The sequence below is a fragment of the Caretta caretta genome, chromosome 6 (genome assembly GCF_965140235.1).
Source record: "Caretta caretta isolate rCarCar2 chromosome 6, rCarCar1.hap1, whole genome shotgun sequence".
Classification (NCBI taxonomy): Eukaryota; Metazoa; Chordata; order Testudines; family Cheloniidae; genus Caretta; species Caretta caretta.
Genome location: NC_134211.1, coordinates 88840133 through 88860821, shown reverse-complemented (window position 1 = coordinate 88860821; position 20689 = coordinate 88840133). Strand labels below are relative to the sequence as shown.

At 44.2% G+C, this 20689-nt stretch overlaps 1 protein-coding gene across 1 annotated transcript in view; it reads right to left on the bottom strand.

Annotated features, from left to right (window-relative positions):
- YLPM1 (YLP motif containing 1) overlaps window positions 1–20689 on the bottom strand; it is a 94593-nt gene that overhangs the window by 2246 nt on the left and 71658 nt on the right. The window lies entirely within an intron of this gene.

The window sequence follows — 20689 nt, the reverse complement described above, 5'->3', positions numbered from 1 at the left end:
CCAATTGATTTATAATTATATGATAAAAATTAGAAAGTCAGCAATTTTTCAGTACTAGTGTGCTGTGACACTTTCGTATTTTTATGTCTGATTTCATAAGCAAGTAGTTTTTAAGTGAGGTGAAACTTGGGGGTACGCATGAAAATCAGACTCCTGCAAGGCTACAGCAGTCTGGAAACGTTGAGAGCCACTGATCTAAATGTATTTTCCTCTAAACAGCTGGCTGAATATTGATATACCTATAATTTCTCAAATGTCAAAACTTCCTAGAGCAGCATTTCTCAAATGCAGCCACCGTGGCTTCATGTGGCCACCAGGGGCTTTTCTTGCAGCCACAGCCTCCCGGACACTGATTGGAGGGGGTTGGGCCCTGCCCCCCTCTTGAAACACAAACACTGGAGGAGCAGGCAGCCATCCACTGAATTCCCCACCTTTCCGGAGGCAGTGGGATCAGACTTCCACCCTGGGGTGGCGGGCAGCAGGCTCCAGCTGCAGGGCTCCGTCCCCTGGCACGGGGCATCAGGCTCCATCCCCCCAGCTCCTTACCCCCTGCTGCCTCCCTACCCACCTCCCCGTCCAGGGCTTACTTTGTCCTCAGGCTTGCTGGGGCTGAATAAATCTGCTGTGAAAAGTGATATTTGTACATTTCTTAATATCACTTTTCAAAGCAGACTAGTAGCTAGCTGGGAGGGTGTGACAAGTGATATTAACATACAAATATCACTTTTCACAGCAGAAGACTGACTACCTAGCATATCTTAAAAAAAAAAGGGGGGGGGGGAAGGGGGAGAAACAACAACAAAAAAGACAAGACCATGCAAAGCACCTTATTTGTGTTTCTATTCTGTTTAGGTCCAGTAAAGAATAGAGACCATTTTTTATTACTGAGTCAGCAAAAAACCAAAACCCTACATAAATTACAAGGATTTGGACATGTGTATGGGCATATCTATTTGTTTTTCCTAAAGTTAATTATTTTAGGGAAAATGGTCAGAGCAGCCACCAGCAAGAGTTGGTGGCTGCACGCTGAGGCTACCAAAAAAATCTGTTGTGAGAAACCTAGAGATTATATTCTCTACTGTCTTATATTGGCAATAGGTATGGTCTTAGCTTTCTAAATAAATTATCGCAAGTTTCTACTGATGCTTTCATAAAAGGAAGGTTTGTATTGATTTTGGACTATAGGATTTCTTTATCCAGGGGATCATGTAGAGTTTGATTACAGTACCATGATTGTGTTCTATCTCTACCTAGTGCTAACAACATTTTGGTGTCATCCAGTACTGTGCATCAGGTTTCTGATCTGACTAGCTACATAACAGTACTTATGGTTGGTAAAGCCAATCCTCCATTTTGCTATGGCTTTTGTAAAGAAGATTGCATAAGTTTATTTCCACAAATGAATTTATCATGGATTGCCATTGATTTAAGAGATTTCCTGTGACTAAAACTGGGAGTGCTTGGAAAAGGAAGTTAATTCAGGGGTAAGATACTCGTTTTAACTGCCAGTTTTGCCTAACCATGAAATTTCATATTTTGGCTAATTTTCCAGATCTGTTTCAATTTTCTTAATCAAAGGAGTATAATTCATATGTCTTGCCATGTTTTAGAAATGTTTATTCCCAGGTGTTTTATTAAAGTATTTCCCATTTGTATCTTTATTTATCTTTTATATCCTTTTTTGTAGCTCAGAGCCCTCAGATCAGAACTCCCTCTAGGAGTTCTGACTTTATTTTAAGTCCTGACGCTTTGCCAAATTTTAGGATTCCCTCTTGCAATTCTAGTAGTGTGTGAGCTGGCTTCATAACAAATACTATAATATTGTCTGCAGGACAGAGTAATGTGTATTCCCGATTATAATTCCATTTACATTAAGATTATTTCTGATTGGGCGAAGCCTGTCTATATTTCCTCTCTCAATTTCATCCCATTTCTACTTGCTACACCCGCTAATACCATCCTAAACAATTCCTTCCCCTCCAGTTGATCACTCTTCAAACACCTATACACAAATGTTATATATTCCTCCCCACCCACTTGTTATTAGCTGTCAGTGTATCACCAAGTTCACTTAATGTTTTCTTGTAAGGCAATTCCCTCCCCCTCCTTAACCATTTTTTGTTCTTCTCTGATTTCTCTTTTTGGTAACAAGAAATTGGAAATGAACACAATATTCCAGATGCCATTGCATCAGTTACACAATCTTTCTAAATTCATAGTGTTCCCTTGCTAGGATACCTGAGCACCTTACAATAGAAAGTGTAGTCATTCAGATACATTTCTCTCTCCACTCCAAGCAGCGGGGTCTGGACTTTGGCTTGCATTTGGGAGTGGTTGTGGGAAGGTTGTTTAAAGAAATGGCTTTTACACTTTGTTCAGAAGGTACAAAAGTTCACGATTTTGCCAATATCTTCCATGACACAGTAAAGCTGTACGGGTAAATTGCCTAGAAACATTTATCTAGGTTCTGTCTCAATATGATCTCTCTGCACATGAAGCATCAAACTTTAGTGTCCCGTTTTTCTACCAGTGCATATCAGACACATCTAATTTGTTTTCAATTATTTCCCTCCTATTGAATATCTATGGTAGGATTTTCAAAATCACTCAGTGTTGGCCTAACTCTGCTCTAAGTGAAATCAGTGGGAGTTTTACTATTGATTTCAAATGGGAGCAGAGTAAAGACAAGGCTCAACACTTCTGATAGTCCCATGTTCACATTTTAAACTCCTCTTCCCCTAGCTGTGTTACTTTGAATGTGAGCAGGTCAAATCCCATTTTACTACTTCCAGATCTTATTTCTAACCTGTGTATCATTTCACTCCTCTCAGTGGTGTTTATGTGTGTCTATCTACAATATAATATGATCTGTAACTTTAATCTGATTCAAGTATTTTTAGTATGCCTATGGCCACAGTGCCCAAGGGGCTATTTGGCACCTCTTCTACATCAATAAAGGTGACTCAAAGGGGAGGGGAAAAAAAGAGTTTTTTTTTTCTTTATGAGTCACAGAAGATCTGAAAGCGTTTTTGAAAGGGTTGTCTCTATTGTTGTTAATACTAACAATTCAGATCTTGGCTAATACTAGCAATTCAGAAACCTGTATAGGTGGTAGAATTGTGACATTACCATTACCAAGGGAGAAAAGCATGACTGAATATGACACAAATCAGATGTCAAGAATTATAACATTCATAAACCAGTCGGAGAACACTTCAATCTCTCTGGTCACGCAATCACAGACATGAAGGTCGCTATCTTAAAACAAAAAAACTTCAAATCCAGACTCCAGCGAGAAACTGCTGAATTGGAATTCATTTGCAAATTGGATACTATTAATTTAGGCTTAAATAGAGACTGGGAGTGGCTAAGTCATTATGCAAGGTAGCCTGTTTCCTCTTGTTTTTTCCTACCCCCCCCCCCCCCAGATATTCTGGTTTAACTTGGATTTAAACTTGGAGAGTGGTCAGTTTAGATGAGCTATTACCAGCAGGAGAGTGAGTTTGTGTGTGTATGGGGGTGGGGGGGAAGTGAGAAAACCTGGATCTATGCAGGAAATAGCCCGACTTGATTATGTAAAGAGTTGTCACTTTGGATGGGCTAGCACCAGCAGGAGAGTGAATTTGTGTGGGGGGGTGGAGGGTGAGAAAACCTGGATTTGTGCTGGAAATGGCCCACCTGCTGATCACTTTAGATAAGCTATTACCAGCAGGACAGTGGGGTGGGAGGAGGTATTGTTTCATATTCTCTGTGTGTATATAAAGTCTGCTGCAGTTTCCACGGTACACATCTGATGAAGTGAGCTGTGGCTCACGAAAGCTCATGCTCAAATAAATTGGTTAGTCTCTAAGGTGCCACAAGTACTCCTTTTCTTTTTATGACTGAATAAGTAAGTTATTTTTATACAGATTCTTTAAAACTTTGTATATGTTAATAGTAGGGCTGTCAAGCAATTAAAAAAATTAATCATGATTAATCACAGTTTTAATCGCACTGTTAAACAATAAAAGAATACCATTTATTTAAATATTGTGGAAGTTTTCTATACTTTCAAATATAGGGTTGGCGCTGGGGGCTCTGGGCTTCAGCCCGCCTCGGGGCGCAAGGCTCGGAGCTCTGGGCCTCAGTCCCCTCTCAGGGCGCCAGCCCCTCTCTTGGCTCAGGGTTTCAGGACACACGACCCCAGCCGCCGAGCTGGGTCTTCAGCCCCTCTTCTACCTCCGGAGCTCCAGTCTAGGGCTTCAGCCCCCACATTGCAGATGCCTCCCTCCCCTCCCAGAGGTATGCAATTAATGCATTAAAAAAATTAACACGTTAATTTTCTTTTCAGTTAATCGCAGGAATTAACTGAGATTAATCAACAGCTCTAATTAATGGCTATTTAACTCCAATGTTCTAAAAACAGTTGGGAGAAAAGCTCTCTTTGTTAAAGATTCAACATTCCCATCTTCTAATTAAGGGCTGAGGAACCTCACTATCCTGGCCTCCCTGAAACCCCACAATGAATTCTCGATCAAAGTCTGGGAAAACTGGACTTGACATTCCTGATATTTCTAAGAAAAGAAAAACACCACCTCTTTCAAAGCCTTTATAAGTTATAAAGGAGCACAAGAAAAGGGGTGGAAAACACAAGCACAATTTTTTCCCCATGCAAGGCCATCTTCAATAGATTCATAACAGACAATCAGACCTAACATCACTCCCTGCAACACTAATATACGCATCTCTCCTGAGTTCAATACTTCACTATTTACCAATAATATCTGGTAAATTTTCAACTGATTTTCAATCCCTCTTTCAGGGTATAATCCACATCAACTTGACGTTGTTTTTCTAGTAAAATGGAGACTGTGTATCAAACACTTCACCAGTCTAAATTACATCTATGGCTCTCCCTTTCTCCACGAATTTTGTAATTCTATCAAACAGACCAGTCAAGTTTATGTGGCATGATTTGTTATTTAAAATGACTCCCTCACTGCAGTTTATTGCTCATGCTTCTGTATATTCTCTAGGTGCTAAGAGAATTGTTTATCTTAACAGTTGTTCCATTAGTCTACTAGGGAGTGAAGTCAGATAGTAATTGCCAGGCTCACTCTTTTTTTCCTGTGGCAATCACAGAAGGCACAAGGTTACAACCCATGAAACAAACTTTTGAGAGTCACACCCTCCTTCCCCCCCGGCCCCTCCCTTGGCATCGGGGCCAAGAGCAGGGCCGTGGCTCCAGTGGGGGGACCATATGGACAGGGGTAAGGAGGCTGAGGCCACAGCTGGGGGTGGGGCTGGGAGCGGGACAGCTGCCAGGGGACCGCTAACAGTTTGGGGACCTCTGCCATAAAAGAAAAGATGACCCATACATGTTTAAGTGAAAAGCCTGAAGCAGAAAGAAACTGCAGTTCAAAAGAGGACAAAACCAAGCATTGTTTTAGAAAGAAATTTTATTTAATTATCTTTATACACAAAACATACATTTCATTACAAAAATGAATACTTACATGTTACTTTTAAAACTAGATTGGGCAAAACACTGGAGAAGATATTGTACGGAACACTCCTGCATCGGTCTCCAGACAGCAGAAGGAGAATAAGACTAGACACAAAACGGTTACTAACCTCTGTAACTGTTGTTCTTTGAGATGTGTTGCTCATGTCCATTCCATGACCCACCTTCCTACCCCTCTGTCGGAGTTGGCCAGTAAGAAGGAACTGAGAGGGTGCGTGGCTGGCAGCGCCCTTTATACTGGCGCATAAATGCATGGCTCTGGAGGACGCTAGAGCCAACCCAACGGATACCACTAAGGGAAAAATCTCCAGCAATGGTGCACTTGGCACACACATACCTAACATGGAATGGACATGAGCAACACATCTCAAAGATCAACACTTACAGAGGTTAGTAATCATTTTTTCTTCTTCAAGTGCTTGCTCATGTCCATTCCACGTTAGGTGACTTGTGAGCAGTACCCCAAGGAGGTGGGCTCAGAGTTCACGGGCATCCAGACTGCAACACAACCCTTTGAAACTAGCGTTCGGCTCAGGCCCTTTGGGTGACGGTGTAGTGGGACATGAAGAAATGTACCAGCCACCAGGTCACGGCTCTACAGATGTCCTGGATTGGGACCTGCGCTAGGAACGTGGCTGACAAAGCTCGGGCTCTCGTTGAATAAATGGTTAAAATGGCCCGAGGTGGAATGTTTGTCTGGTCGTAGCAAGCTTGAATACAGGCTGTTATCCGGGACAATATCCTTTGAGATGACACAAGTAGCCCTCTCATCCCTTCCGTTATTGTTACGAAGAGTTGCGTGGATTTGCAGAAGGGTTTAGTCCTCCCAATATACAAGGTGAGGGCCCATCTAACGTCCAACGAATGAAGCTGTCGTTCCTCAAAATTCTTGTGAGGTTTCCGGAAGAAGACTGGTAGGAAAATGACTTGGTTGTTATGGGATTGTGACACCACCTTTGGCAGGAAGGCTGGATGGGGGCGCAGTTGTAGGGCTGGCCTTAGGGGAAATGGCACCCTGGGCAAACTTGCATTTTTGGTGCTCTGCCATTGCCCCGGCCCCCATGGGCTCCCACCCTCCCTTCACCCCTAACCCCTTCACTGTGCTCCCTTTTCCCCTAATCCCTGCACTCCCCTTCTCTTCCTCTTACCCTTGCACCCCCTTCATTCCTACCCCTGCACTGTGCCCCAGCCCCTGCACTGTGCCCTCTTCACCCCAACCCCTGTACTCCCCTCCTGTGCTCCTAAATCCCTGTACCCCCTTTACCTCTCTCCTACTGCGCCAACCCCTGCACTGTACCCTTTTCACCCCAACCCCTCCCTCCTACACCCCATCCCCTGCACTGTGCCCTCTTCAGCCCAACCCTGCCCCCCTCCTATGCCCCTAACCTCTGCAGCCCCCTCCTCACCCACATGGGAAAACTAACCTGGATGCAGTGATGGAGCAGCTGGCACTGCTGCTTGCTCCCCCACTAGACGGCTGCTCCTCTGCCCCATGCACCCCCTAGGGGGCTGTGAGGGGAGGAGCGAGGTCAGGGCTCCCTGCATCCAGGTCACTTTCACTGCCTGGGCTGCATAAGGGGAGAGCAAAGAGCAGCAGCTGCTGCTGCTCACCTCACAGCACAGGTTAGGAAAGTGACCTGGATGCATGGAGCCCTGGTGTGTGTGTGTTGAGGGAAGTGTGTGTGTGTGTCTGTGTCTGAGTAAGTGTATGAGCACACTGTCTCTTTAAGAAAGCACTCAGGGTCAGGTGCCTGAAGGCTTGTTCAGGCACAAGCAGCTGCTGCTGGACCCAGAGAGGCAGCAGCACACACAGATTCCCCCTGTCCTGTCACCCCAGCTCAGTGGAGACTGGGTACACGGGTGGGGGGAGGTGGACACCCCGACATCAGCACCCCACCCACACAGCAGACAGGAGGCTCCCAGGCTAGAGTGGCCAGGGGCTTGGGGGAGGGAGGGGAGAGGAGAGGAAACAGGAGCAGCAGCAGCTGCACACCAGCGGCGGGGCAGGAGGGGCACCCCTGCTCCGGAGAAGTCCCCTGGCTCGGCTTCTCATCCAACTGCTCCCCTGCGGTTTGGGTCCCTCCCATCTTCCAGATGCTACTGCTCCACCTGTCTGTCTCAACCAGCCCAGCTAGCTCTCGGCAGGTCAGGTAGGAATCAGGCAAACCCTACGCATGGCGAAAAGAAAAGGAGTACTTGTGGCACCTTAGAGACTAACCAATTTATTTGAGCATGAGCTTTCGTGAGCTACAGCTCACTTCATCAGATGTATACCGTGGAAACTGCAGCAGACTTTATATACACACAGAGAATATGAAACAATACCTCCTCCCACCCCACTGTCCTGCTGGTAATAGCTTATCTAAAGTGATCAGCAGGTGGGCCATTTCCAGCACAAATCCAGGTTTTCTCACCCTCCACCCCCCCACACAAATTCACTCTCCTGCTGGTCCCATCACTTTGGATGGGCTAGCACCAGCAGGAGAGTGAATTTGTGTGGGGGGGTGGAGGGTGAGAAAACCTGGATTTGTGCTGGAAATGGCCCACCTGCTGATCACTTTAGATAAGCTATTACCAGCAGGACAGTGGGGTGGGAGGAGGTATTGTTTTATATTCTCTGTGTGTATATAAAGTCTGCTGCAGTTTCCACGATATACATCTGATGAAGTGAGCTGTAGCTCACGAAAGCTCATGCTCAAATAAATTGGTTAGTCTCTAAGGTGCCACAAGTACTCCTTTTCTTTTTGCGAATACAGACTAACACGGCTGTTCCTCTGAAACCTGTCCCTACGCATGGCGCCCCCTTTGGTGGGCTGCCGCCCATATTGCTCACCTGTAGGGATGGCCCTGCACAACTGAACCTTGTCCTTGAAGAATACTGTGTGGAGTGGTTCTGACATAGGGGCCTTGATTTCAGACACCCTCCTGGCTGAGGTGAGCGCCACCAGAAGGTGACATTTCAGGAGAGAAGTAGCAGGGAGCATAATGCTAACAGCTCGAAGGGGTCCCCGTGAGCATCAAAAGAACCAGGCTCAAGTCCCATGGGGGGATAGGCTCGTGAACCTGAGGATAGAGTCTTTCCAACCCCTTAAAAAACCCGACTATTATATTGGGGCTTGGGTCGAGTCAAGCAATCTATTCTCTGAACTAGAACAAGAGTTGATTTCTGCTCATTTATCACCAGGACCAGCACTCTGAAGGTGGCTCGAACCATGCTGATGCTGTTTTGTACTTGAGCCTGCAACCGACCTTTAATCAGCCAGTCGTCAAGGTATGGGTAGACTTGTATGCCTCGCCACCTGAGGAAGGCTGCTACGATTACCATACACGTTGTGAAAACCCATAAGACCGCTGCTAGGCCAAAGGGGAGGGCAGTGAATTGGTTGTGGTGTTGACTCACTATAAGCCTGAGAAAAATGTGAAAACATGCATCGTTTAAGCTGAGGTTTGGCATACCTAGTCTCTTGGATCCAGGAAGGGAACGATGGAGGCAGGGAGACTATGCGGAACCACAGTTTCTTGAGACATCTGTTGAGGCAATGCAGGTCCAAGGTAAGCCGGAGGCCCCCTTTGGGATTAGGAAATACCAGGAACAGAACCCCTTCCAAGTCTTGAGGAACTTTCTCCACGGCCCCCATATGTACGAGGCATTGCACCTCCTGGATGAGGAAATACTTGTGAGAATGGTCCCAGAAGGAGGATAGGGATGGGGACGGGGGAGGGAGGGGTGGAAAGAAACTGAAGAGTATATCTTGTTTTCATTGTGCTCATAAGTGCGTAGCTTATGTTATGAACGACCATGCCAGGGTGAAGAGCAACAGACGGTCCAAAAATAAGGGGAGGGGGGCCAAAACGATGACTGGTTTAGCACCCTTGGGCACACCTTTAAAAGGCCTGCTTGGGCCCGCCAGAGTATCTCTGAGATTCCAACTGGGAGGCTGAGGTGGATGGCTGCTGGGGCCTGAAGTCCTTCCTGGACGCTGATGGAGTGTAAAGGCCCAAAGACTGTAGAATGGCCCTGGAATCCTTCAGGCCATGAAGTCTCGAGTCAGTCTGCTCTGAGAAAAGAGAAGCCTCCAAAGGGGAGGTCCTGGATGAACTGTTGACCCTCATGGGGAAGGTCGGATGATTGCAGCCAAGAGAAACACCTCATGGCAACTGCTGAGGCCATTGTTCTGGCTGCTGAGTTGGCAACATCCAGAGCCACCTGGAGAGAGGTCCTGGACACATTCTTACCTTCCTCCAAGAGGACAGTGAACTCCTGCCTTGAATCTTGGGGCAAGGAGCCTCTGAATTTAGACAGGGAGTCCCACAAATTAAAATCATATCTCCCCAGCAAAGTCTGTTGGTTGGAGATACGTAGTTGAAGGCTACCCATTCAATATACCTTTTGTCAAGTCTCTTAGTGATCTTTTGTTTTGGGGTAGAGCTTGTCTGGCCTTGTCTGTCCTTTCTGTTCACTGAAGATACTACCAGGAACCCCAGGGGAGGGTGCGAATACAGGTATTCAAACCTGCTTGCTGGCACATAATACTTCTTCGTTGCCCTCTTTGAGGTAGGGGGCAGAGACGAAGGAGTTTGCCACAGGGCCTTAACTGGTGCCATCACCATGTCATTGATGGGCAGGGCTATTTTGGATGGAGCTGCTGCAGCCAGGATATCAATAAGGCTGTGCAATGTCTCTTTGAGCTCCTCAATTTCCAGGCCCAGGTTTGCCGCAACCCTCTTCAGAAGGTCCTGCTCAGCCCCCAAATTTTCCACCCATGACAGCCTCATCGGGGGGGTGGAGGGGAGTGGGGAAGCTTGCACTTCCTCTTTCTCAATTACATCCACTGGAGCCAACTCCTGGATGTCACTACTGGGGTCAGGGTCCAGTGCTGAGCAGGAAGGAGTGGTGGCGCATCTCTCAGAGACCACGGAGTAGGAGCAGTGGAAGGAAGGACCCAATACTGGGGGAAACTCCCAAGGATTCCAATAAGGCCACTGCATCAGCCAGTGACCTGCTGCCCAGGAGCCAGCTGTGGGACCAGTACCAAACCTCTGTGGTCCATCAACTGGGTATCGGTGGTGGGCCTTTGGTGGCACATAAGGTTCCCCTTCAGATTCCAAAGAGAAGTCTTCTTTCAGCGACCACAGTGGAGAGGTACCCGCTTCCGCATCCATACAGTGCCAGGGTTCTGAGGACCAGTGATGTATCGGAGATCAGGTGAGGTTTGCCCCAAGAGGGTGCAGAGGTACCCGCTGCCAGGAAGGCGCACGATGCTCCCTGCTTCCAGATGCCAGAGCTGGTGGGTGCCCCATTGGTGTTGGCAGGCCCAGTAGAGAGAGACGGTCCCTAGCTGCCTGGAAAGTCTCTGGGGTCGATGGTACTATCAGACTGTTGTAACTGCGGTGGCTTCCCGGAGTTGATGGAGGATCCCGCACCAGACTCAACACTCTGGGAGGAGTCAACGGTGCCAACACGGGTCCAAGAGCAGACAAGTAGCCCGGCACGAGTCTCACTATACTGCCTTCTCCCCGCTTGTCTCTCTTTGGCACCGGTGAGCACCCTCTCTCAGTGCACTGCTGCTTCTTCTAGTTCTTCCTTGACACTGGAGATGGTGAGTGGTGCCGAGGGAGCGTTTGGTACTGACGGCGAAGTACTTGGTGCGAATTGGAGTGGCTCAGCTCTGAGACTGGTCTGAAGTTGGCTCTCATGAGGATAGCCTTCAGCCTGATGTCCGTGTCTTTCTTAGTGCGGGGCCTGAAGTCCCGACAGATCTGACATTTGTCCCTCATGTGAGTTTCACCCATGCACTTTAAGCAGCTGGAGTGCGGGTCACTCACGGGCATAGGCTTGCCACAGGAGGCACAAAGCTTGAAGCCTGGGGACTGTGGCATGCCTGGCCCCTGGGGTGCAGAAGTCCCTCTATGATAGGAATTATCTATATACACTAACTATATACACAAACTACTTGAAAACTATATACACTAAAATAACTACAAACGTAGAAAAAACCCCAAAAACCACTAGGAAGAAGCCTTGCTGAAGCAAGAAGGGTTGTTCCAGCAACTGTCACAGGTGGTAAGAAGGAACTGAGCCAGTGCGTGGCCGGTGGCGCCCCTTACACTGGTGCATAAGAGCGCGGCACCAGAGGGTTAAGTCCAAGAGGTGTGCATATTTATCATGTTCCCAGAACTTGTGCTGTGAAACTACACTTTAAATAGAGCAACTGTAATTGTTTATTAAATAAACATATTAAGCAAATCAATTAGAGGTACAAAAAATTAATGCATATGAATCAATAGTCTTAAAAATACAGTACTCTCTTGCCTTGGGTGAATGCTACGAGTCTCAACCAATTAATTTTTACAAATGTCATTGACTGCTGCTCTGATTTAGGCCCAGCAGCATGGAATCTGCATCTTGTCAGCTTTGGCAGTAAGTGACCAAAGAAGTTTGCTGAATTTATTTACTCCTTTGTGGTTCTGGCAGAGGTTGCACCTCAAGGGAATTACAGCAACATTTCAAAAGTTAACAAAGAATTTCAGGTGTACTGTTTATACTAAAATATAAATGTTAACAGTTCACTAAATAACCCTTGCGTGCCCTGCAAGCCCTTGGACACTATTGCTGTGGTAAGAGCAAGAGGGTAGTTACCATGACCTGCTTTTCAAGATCAGGTATTCCCTGTTTCAATTTATTTTTTTGTTGAGTCCATATCAAACTGACCACGTATTTCCAACTACTGAACTTCAAATGAGCTTCCAGTCATAATTGTACCAGCTACTGCTGGCCACAGTGGACAGTGCATAACTTTCAAAATGCAATAGTTTTAGAAGGACTGAAAGTGATCTAGTTGCATGATTTGCATGCCCTGTTCTCCACAATGGACAAGCAGTCATGTTACCTGAACCTGTTTTATCAACAGCTGTTGAAATTGAGAACAATTACATTTCCAGTGTGAACAGGAACTAAAAGACCAGCAGCACAAAGGCAACATCTGGAAATAGGGAACACTATCTCAATGAACAGTCCTTTCACTGAGGGCCTGTGTGTTGACATTGGATCCTACTTCTGCAAAAGCCCAGCCAAAGCAGGAGTGTTGATCTGGTGAAAAATATTCTATTTCAGAAACTTTATGGAGCTCTAATTATTAATGGAAGATAAAGTTCTTACTATTACTATTCTTACCTATATGCCAGCACTTAACTGGAAGAGCCTCTGTTAACACTTGGCTCCGGGATTCCTATCAGAATTGTTTGTGTTAATATTTTCTGTATCAGCTAAGCTGTCGGGATGTTGGCTGCCAATGCTTCCCATTCTGAACGGGCAAGTGGATCAGGAAACAATACAAGGTCCTTGTAGTTACTGTACTGCTGAGCAAGGTGCTTGTGCCTCATTCTTTAGTAAGAGTTCATTCCCCACAAGGCAGAATAATCCTCTGAATGGCATATCACAAGCAGCTACTGTGGAGAAGATTGTGATGTCACAGGTGAGAATTAGAATGAGCAGAAGCAGCAGAAGCCAAGCTCTGAAGAAACCTGTTTTTATGCAAGTGTCCCCTGGTAATACACGATTGAAGCAAACTGCAGGATTCTCTTTTCTGAGTTTTCCATGACATCTTGCCAGCTCCTTCCCATAAACAGGGTGGTACAATTTGGCCAGAGGGACAGCATCTCACTCCCTTCCACAGCCAAAAAGCAGGAACTCAAGAATGTCCCAATCATAGTTTAAATGGTCTTTCTGCACCAATTCTTTCATACTTACAGCAGGTAAGGGGATTTATAAACATGGTAGTCCATGGAGCTGCAGAGCTCAACAACACATTTCTCCACCCTCTCATTACAAAGACAGTTGTTAGGCAAAGACAAGTTTGGTTTTACTGTGGTGTGAATCTGAAATGCACCTGCCAAGATCTGTTTCACTATGAATAATGGAGAATACAGACATCTCAAAGGACCTGAGGGCTCTGTGAAGTGAGACAGAAGGATATTCCTCATCATAAGACTTTACCTCTGAAACCAGCACAGCTTGTGCATCAGATAATCACAGCCAACAATCAGCTATGCAACAGTAACTATGAGGCAGTCAGTGACTTTGAAGACCCATGGAAGCAGTTGAATCTGGTGGCTAGCTGCACTGGATGCCCCTCCTGGTCCTGGAGCAATTGCCTTTTCCAGCTAATGGTGCTGGGGCTCATGTGTTAAGCATTCCATTAGGTGCAAAACACTGCCACCCACCAGGTGTCTAATGTCACTGAAGAGCCACTGTAAAACCACTACCCTTGAAGCAGTCCCCACTAGGTGGACCAATGCTCCAAGGATCACTTGGCTAGCAGTGTGGCAGCTCAGCTCAGCACACTGAAGTGGGTTTTGTTTATAGCCTTTCTGGGATATTTGGTGTCAATTCAACCCTGCCTTTATACTCAGTGTACTGTTTAATGATCTTGTTTGCAGTGTGTTTTCACCAGGCTTGCCACCCCAAATCAACCTCTGGGCTAAGAAGGCAGAGCCCTGAACACATGCGGGTGGAGAGGTGAAGGTATTAAGGAATTTTCTATGAGTCACAATAGAATTAACAAGTATTAAAGGGCGGAAACAAATGCAAGTATTACAGCCTGATTTTGCTTTTCACACAGAAATCCACGTAAGTAAAAGGAGTTACACCAGGGTAAGAATGATGTGAAAGCAGAATGAGGCCCCACATTTAAAAGAATTGCATGCAACTGCCCTATGCAATTGGAAGACACAATACCAGTGAAGACAAGAACTGAGCAACTAATGGATTCTTCAGTTTGAAGACAACCCAAAAAATCAGGAAAAAATCCGGTTTGATTTGAACCAAAATCAATTTTTTTCAAAATCTGTCAAATCAAAAAACTAAAAAAATCTTTTTCAATCAACTAAAATGTTCTGGGTTGATTCTAAACAAACTTTTACTTTTTTTGTTTTGATTCAGCTATTTGAGTGTTTTTCATCCTTTTTTGTGTTTTTTTTTTAAACAAAATGGCCCAAATTTGAATTCAAAATGCTGTTCCAAAATGAAAAGTCAAAATGAAACATTTCAAAATTAAAAAGTCAAAACATTTTGACTTCCTCATAGCCAAATCTTTTGTCCAATTCTATACAAATTCACTAAGTTTTAGAGCATTGAAAAATACATTTTTTGATAAAAAAAATCTATTGGTCAAAAAAACTTCACCCAGCTTTAGTGAGGATCTGTACAGAGGTCATGTGCAGAAAACTTTATGGTGGAATTCTCAGACTCTGTCATCTCCCCACCATAGGTTTAACAAACCTAGGTGTACGGAGGATCCCCTACCTTGTTATAAGGTCCCAGTTCAGTACTACTGGGATTTAGAGAACAGGTATGTTATCAACCCAGATGCCCAATCACAATGTGGCTTTGGACAATAAATGGCCCAAACTAGACAAACACACCACAGTAAGCATTAATCTTAAAAGCATACTGACACTTGTGGCTTTAAGACACAGCATCCTCTATCCCATGTGGAAGGGAACAACAGCTTTAATGAAGATCAGAACTTTTAGGTACAACACAATACAGATGCAACTTAAGATTGGTCTGTGGGAAGCATCACTGAAGACACTTATCCTTGTGACCTCTCCTCCATGAGTGCAGGGCATGTCTGCTTTCTGTTAATATACCATGAGGGGCAATACAGGAACAAGTCCCTTTGTGTGATTCAAGGCCTGATAAATCAAAAAGTGATTGCTGCTGGAGAAGGGGAAGGCAATTCTCTAAATAAACCAGGCTCAAAGGCAGCATGTCAATAAGCACAGACAGTAGTAAAAAGTGTGTGCAGCTACGGATCGAAAGAGAAAGCTGGGTTTCTCTCAGCATAGGCTAACTGCAGCTGTGCATTTTTCCTTCATGAGAGACCAATGACAAATGACATTTTAAATATTCACCCATTTTCAAAACGCGCATCCTTATCTCAATTAAGTAACAGTATGATTAGCAGAAATGTAACCAGACCCAGCACAGTAAAATCCAATTCTTACTCTTTGAGAGAGAGCCATTCATGGTGCTGCCATTTTTCATGTCCATTTTAACATTTCCCATTCTTCATTTTGCTGCTCCAGTGGATGTCTTACTGAAATTACCTGTGCTGTGGAAGGTGGAGACCAGGTACATATTTGTAAATATAGTATGCCTTTTGTGACTGTAACTACTTTAACTAAATTTAATGCAGTTCTAGCCCATCAAGTATATTCAGGAGGCTTTTTGTTTTCTGAGCAGAATTACTACATCAAGTTTAGGGAACAACAAATCCAATAATACTGAAAAGTGCTACTTACACATTACAGAAGGTCATCTAATTTAGTACACAATGTTCCTCTAATACTTTGACTCGCCTGCAAGCAGTCCACCTATACTCTGCCATATTGAACCCAATACTCTGCATGTCCATACAATTTAATATTGTAATGACTGAGGAAAATCAAAGCATGGAATGAAACAGGAAAAACATAGCTGAAAGATCTGGATGCCAGATGAAGGACCCTAGCCATACTGGATCCAGCTGGAGAACTGAGCATAAAGACAACTGATTTCAACACCACACTTTCATTTGTTGAATTTTACATAACATACGTAATTGATGAACACGACAAGGGAAGCATCAACTCATATACCACAACAGTGTGTTTAGGTCTCGTGCTACACCAGGCAACAGAAGGAATGTCAAGACAGATTCTAATTTTTGTAAAGAAAAAGGTACTTTCTATCTCTCTCTTGTAAGTCCAAGCTGATGAGTAGGTCCCAACCTTGCTAGGAGGTTTCCTCAGAGCCCTGATCCTGGCACACAGTGAGATAGAAAAATGAGGGTAAAGGAAACACTGCGGTATACCTGAAAAGGAGAAGTCACACACATTGCAAAAAGGTAGGAAACTGCACATAAAGTTCTTTTCCTTAGGCTTAGCTCTCAGGATAAAGGCTGACTTCAACCTCTGTTAGTGCAGAGGACGTGGCACCCAGAGTAAATAACAAAGCCAAGTCTCAGGCAGAAAAGACTCAACACCATACATACGAGGTTTCAAATAGACTGTTGGCAGAACTGATGCAGAAGGAATTTTCTCTGTACAAATAACATTCAGCATCAAGTCCTCTATAGGGCAAGAACCCAACTTGTGCAAGCATTTTACTTTAGCTCTCGTGCAAGTATAATCCCATCAGCTCCGCAACACTTGCTGGCTCCACATTAGTTGTGCTGATTTATTAATAAATGTACGAAGTCTCCTTTCTCTGTGACGCTGAGGACATAGGTTGTCTGCAATAAAACCACCGCTTGCCATCTTCTCCTCTTGCATAACTTATCACCAAAAGGGTCAGACTCCATGGGGAAGTGCCTGGGTGAAGAGGTGGGTCTTGGAAAATACCCTAAAGGAGGCAAGACTCATTGTGGCCTGAAGGAGACAGACAATCTTTAACAAAAGATTACTCAACCACCTTGGGCCCTCCATCAAGGATGTTCTATCCCAAACTCCGTAATCATAACTGGGGCTAACAACAGAAGTGTCCTAGCTGAATACAGCTGCCCTTCTTTCTCATGCAGTGAGAGGCAAATTTCTGAGAGAGATAGATCCCAGTACAATTATGACTTTGTAAATGACATCAGGACTTTGAACTGGATTCAGAGTTCAATAAGCAACCAAAGTAGAGTGCAAAGCAGTGGCGTGATATGCTCAACACTTTCTTGCTTAGCAAGGTGGCCCACTGTGTGTTGCACCAGCCTTCGTTTTTGGGTGGCCTTCATGATCAACCCCATGTATAGCTTTGTATAACAGGTCTAGCCAGGAGGCAACAAAAGCATGGATCTCCATGGCTATGGTCCTCATCCAGTAAAAAATGGAATGGGTCCGATCTTCTGACCAGCATTTGAGGGTAAAAGATTATTTTGACCACTGCTGTCTGGTATTCCAAGAGCAGACATGAATCTAGCAGAACCCAAGGCTGCACACCATCGACAACTGGGAGATGGAGGGGGCTGATATTCTCGGCTGAAAGTGGTCATATTCTGCCAGTTTCTCCAAGTTTTCCCTTTGCCAACCTCCATCACCTCTATTTTGGCCATATGGAGCTAGCTTCTTTTCATTCATATCCTTGTTATGTACAGAGGCATATCATCAACAAGTAGGAAATACGGAACTGGGTGTTGTCCTTATACCGTTGGCATTGTAGTCTATACAGAATCTCAGTATCTCCCTTGACAGCCTCACAAACTTGCTGAATAAGAGGTGACTGGATGTTTCTCTGTAGCTCTATCGAAGAATGGCTGCTGCAATGAGTCCAAATCTGACTTAGTACAGTATATAGATCTGCAAGTGAGAACAAGGAAGCCTCTATTCTATGTTCACTTGAGGACTTCCTCTTTCCCCACACCAGCCAGCTCCCAAAGGAAGAGACTTACAAACACTTTATATTCCTAGAAAAGGAATATTTAGATTGTAAACTCTTTGGGGGCAAGGTCTTTGCATTCATGTGTGTCTATATAATGCATGCCATACTGTTCGCACTATACAAACAGTGAATAAAAAGGCTTGTATGTATTTGCACTATACCTATTCTGACAGTCCATGTCTTTGCCTCAACTCTGAGAAGTTGTTTCTTTGTGGGAGATCTCAGATCTGATCCTGGAAGACACTGAACACTCCATTTTCTAGTGAGTTCAATGGAAGTTGAGGACACAACACCTTCAAGGATCAGGCCCCAGTTAGGTATACGTCACAAGATTCCCTAATTGGGATGGAGCCTCTCTTCTCCACAAACTCTGGAGAATTCGCTTTTCCTGTCAGAGTCATACTTCCTCTAATAATGGCATCAGCAAAAACTTCCTGGATAGAATGCTCTACGTTCTGACTGTTTTATAGCATCCATCTCACTAACAGCCAATTACTACTTTCATTGTGTCCATCTTGTCATCCTTCTCCCAGCAGCACTTGCATGGAGCTGGCCATTAGAGCAGGAGGCCAGACAGGCTTTCTGCCGCCTTAGGCAAAAAAATCAATGGTTGAGCACTTTCCTTACCCTGGTGGGCAAAGGAAGAAAGCTCCAGATGTTATCCTCTGACACTAGAAGCAGCAAAAATGAAAAAGTAAAGAAAATCTCTCCAGCTGAATCTTGTATATTCTTCACACAATGGCAATTGCTAAACCACCCACAGTTCCTGTCCAGTTTCATCTCAGAAGGTTAGCAGGGCAAGATGTTACCTTTCTGTCTTATCGAATATACGATAGGCAATTGGATGTAGGAATTGGTTTGTCCTAACAGAATATCATTCTTACCTCCAACTAGAGGATTTTCAATGTCTTTTATTAGAATATTTACACATTACACCTGAAAATCATGCATTCCAAGAGGAGGCAGAGTCAAAGAGCCAGCGAAGAATTCATCAGAAGAAATTGTTTCTTGCTAGGATTTAACTGAGAACCCTGGAAATCCAAAATCAGCATCTGCCACTAAAGTTTAATTTAACTCTCCACTACATGGCAATAATAGCAGAGCTTATACTAGCAGAATGTAAAGACCACTTAATTTAGATGGGTACGCTCTTTGGGGAAAACATTATGACTTCTTGTATGTTTGTGCAGCACCCAGATCAATGAGAACCCAAATCTTGACTGGGGACTCTGGGTGCTACTTGAAACGACACTACAATATGAATGCACTGAAATAATTTCCATAGGAAAGTGATGGCTTTTGTTTTCATGAGGTAAAAAGTAATGGTTTAAAGCTACATATTCTTTATTAAGCAATAAAAAGACACAAACATTTGATTACAGTGGAAACAATTTCAAGCTCTTGGGAGTTTTTTTCAACTTATTTTTAACTTGAAATTTAAGATTCAGAGTCATCTGGATGCATTGTCTGAAAAGTCTTGATTTCTGTATAATGCTAATTATAGCCTAAAAGGAGCTCTGCTAACATAGGTTTGCTGTGTTCATGTTTTTCTTCAAAGCAGCAAGTTGACCAAGCTGGCAAATCCCAGTCCAAAGGCAACAGAGCAACAAACACCGAGAAGAATATCAGCACAAGTTGCTATATTTGTAAAGACTAACACTTTGGTGACGTATACTGGTCAAACAACCTCCAATATTATTGTATGTACTTGGTTTGGCAAAATGGAATTAAAATATTTGTTTAAAATATTATGTTTAGGATCCCAAGTCACTATCACAATGTATAGATTTAAAAGCAAAACATTTGAAAGTCATCTCCTGCTTTATCTACCTGTTAAGACTTACGCTCAGAGTTCTGCACTTCACATTCTACAAGTGATGAAGTCATTAACATCCCAAAGCAGGGTAAGAAATGCAGCTTTGTGTCCCATTTGTACATTAATGTTGTCAACTCTTGGGAGAAGAAACAGAATACTGTCTCCAGGTCTAGGCTGAAAAGAGCTTCTCAGTTCATTGTTTACATTTTTTTTCTTTGCAATGTTCTGTTAATGACAATGGCTCTTAAACAGTTTTTAATTTTTAAAACACACTTTCAGACCACCTTTAACATCTGATTTCATGGATTGTTTTTGATGTAAATGTGGCCCAACTGCACCCTAACCTGTAGGTGAAACTGGTTGGGTCTAACACAACGGCTAGAATGGGAATGGTTTGGAGTTTCCAAAGGAAAAATATGCAGCCAGTCACTGCAATTGGTGCCTCACTCATTGAAGATGCCTGTAAATCAGAGCCAAACCAGACAAATTCCAGCTTAGGTAATTATGGTCACCCTAACTGGCTTCCTGTTTTTTCATTTGGATAAGCAGTTCTTCACTTCCCCTCCTAAAACTCTGTCAAGGAGCGCTGCTGTTGTATTTCCACTCCAGAGACGGGTATTTCAATGGTGGGAGAAATGATAGGGTGACAATATTGCATTCTACAGGTATTACCTCTACAACAAATATAACTAGATGCTACGTAGTGGTTAGATGTGGAAAAACATCCCAAGATGATCTTAAAATATTGTTCAAGTTGGACAGATATCTGTTCACACACTCCCTTATCCAGGTCACTCCAAGGGTATTATGAAACAGTCTTTGCCCTCCTTTTAGACAAATGTAGAGAAGCAATATGGATAAACAGTTTGAATGGTCTTCTATAAGCAACTCCCTACAGAAAGGTCTGCTCCAAAAAAGACGCTCTTCCACCATTTCACGTTTCCACAAATCAGAAGAATATACA